Raw genomic sequence first — 2797 nt, forward strand, 5'->3', positions numbered from 1 at the left:
AAGTTTGTACACACTCCGTTAGCCGAGAGGCTAACTAGCAGCATAGGTGTGTGAACAACATCCGGGTCACATGGCTTTCAAAATAAATGTTTTCAAGCCCCCAGAACAGCGGAGAATGACTGAAGTCTGAAGAAGCTTAGTGGCCAAGTCTGGTATTGCAGGAATTCCGCATTCGGGACACTACTGCGCATGCTTGTATCGTCTGAAACACTAGTGCGCCTCTCTATTGGCTCCGATATTGGAGCCAATCCAGGAAGTAGAGGTTCTATTGGGTGCTTTTATGTGCGCGTGAGGAACTTTCATTGAAATGAATAGGTGTGGACGGGGCCTAGATCTAGATATATTATTATAACTCTATGCATAAACCAGAGCTACTAATAACCAGCTGGTGTAAAGTAAATAACTAAGTACATGTATTCAAGTACTGTACTTGTCTTGAGTACAATTTTGAGGTATTTTTTACTTTACTGGAGTATTTCCAATTTTCGGTACTTTTACTTCTACTCCACTACATCTCAGAGGCAAATATTGTACTTTTACTCCACTACAATTATTTGAAAACGTTAGTTACTAGTTACTTTGCATTTATCAATTATTATATTATGAAACACACATTAACCACTTTAGCCCTATTTTATACCTATGCTATTTGAAAATAGCAGATCTACAAGCTCACAACGCATGGCATCATGACACGTTGTGAGCTTGTAGATCTGCTATTTTCAAACATTTTAGTACTTTTACTTTTGGTACTTTTGGTAGTTTTTCCACCACTGCTGGTGGAAGTACTCTTTTATATATTTTAGATATATTTTTTACTTAAGTAAAAGTAGCAATAGCACAATAAAACCCCAAGAAAGCACTATGGCTTGTTTCCATTGGGGTCCTGTGTATTCAATTCATAGGAACATTTAATGACAGACAATACAATACATTGCAAAAAAAACTTCATATTAAACGAATAGTAATCAGAAATAAATATATGTACAGTAAAAAGTGATTGGCACTGTGTGTTTATTTGTCCTATAAAGTCCCATGAACGACAAACAAAACAAATAGAATGGGACAAAAACACAACATTCATCTAAATCCATGGAATTTGTTAAATCTTGTGTTTAATGTTTACAGCAGGTCAAAGACCTGAGACTCTGTTCATCTGTTTTTATTCAACAGTCTGTGTTGCCCTCATGTGGACAACATTAATACTATAGCTGAACTGGTTTGGTGATGTAATTGTTTTGTTTGATTGTATTAATTAGAATGTATTTGAAATGACCATAACCTGCCTTTTACTTGAGTACGTAGGATACGTTTTTGATACAGAGGCAAGTATACTTTTTGCTCCTGTACGATTATTTGACAACTTTAGTGACATGTGATAATTATCCATTAACCAAGCCCTATTTTGTACAACGTTATTTCGATCTACAAGCTCACTTATTATTATTATTATTATTATTATTATTATTATTATTATTATTATTATCATTATTATTATTATTATTATTATTATTATTATTATTATTATTATCATTGATATTATCATCATCTAAATATTACTATTACTATTCCTACAACTAATTACTAGGAATAATGAACTACATTTTGGCAACATCTCCACCGGGTGGCGCTGTGGTACAAAACGAGCTCAACCACCTTGACTTTTATTGTGAAAAATAAAACTCTTCCACTAGCCGACCAGCGTTGCCATGTCCGCTTATTATAAGCGACTGTGGGCTTGTTTTCCTGTAAAGTTGCTTGTACATTTATAGTTGCTAGTTGCGTTTTTTTGGCCTTGTTTATAAAGTGTAGTTACTTATTTGGGATTGTCTCCTAATGTTGTTTTAGAGCAGTGATTCTCAAACATTTTCATGTCAAGGACGGCCCAAAATGAATATGTATTAGTCTGCAGACCCCCATCTGAAAATATGTTATGCCAGGGACCCCCATACCAGATGTGTGTGGTTACAATGTTTCAAAAATATTTTTAAAAATCCCCCCAAATCTTTTTTTTTTTAAATAGCCAACGTGAATTGCTCGTGTGGCCTATGAGTGCGTTCGTTTGTTTGTTACAATTGTTTTTTACAGTATTTTTTTCTTATCATAGTATTTGTATTTATTCTTCTCTTATAGTATTTAGTTTTCATGACGTGGTTGCTTATTTCTCTCGCCAAACCTAGTAGCCAGGGATCAAGTTGCTTTCCAGGTTGCTGATCCGGTCCGGGTCTTATACCAGATACGGAAACGTTTCTGTCATCCGTGCAAATAACGGATACAGTAGGCGGGGCTTTGGACCGGATCACACTGGTTGATTGTTAATAGAAACCAGGGCTTCCCGCAGCTGCTAAAAGAAAGCCAGGGGCCAGTTGCACCCATAGACTGTATAAAGGGTTGCACCACCTCACACTAAATTCAAACTTAGCCTAGCTTAAACACATTCAATCCGGGAAAGTATCTGTGTCATTTAGGTTTCTTTGGGCTATTCAAAAATAGCAGATATACAAGCTCATAGCGCAGCACCGAGTGCCGCGCTATGAGCTTGTAGATCTGCTATTTTTTTTTTTAATCGTGAAAATGAGTGCAAATCTTTGAATATACATTTAAAATATATATATATATATTTAAAGATTTGCACACATTTTCACATAAAAAAACAAGAAATAGCAGCTTTTTAAAAAGCCATTTAAGCTACAACTAGGCTAAAGAGTGTGAGGTGGTGCAACTGGCCCCTGGTGAAGTGGAATTAAGCCCCAAACCTGGCAACACTGGTAACAGGACGTGACGTCAGAGTGCCGCT

Source organism: Gymnoscopelus microlampas (genome assembly GCF_963454915.1).
Source record: "Gymnoscopelus microlampas genome assembly, chromosome: 5".
Lineage (NCBI taxonomy): Eukaryota > Metazoa > Chordata > Actinopteri > Myctophiformes > Myctophidae > Gymnoscopelus > Gymnoscopelus microlampas.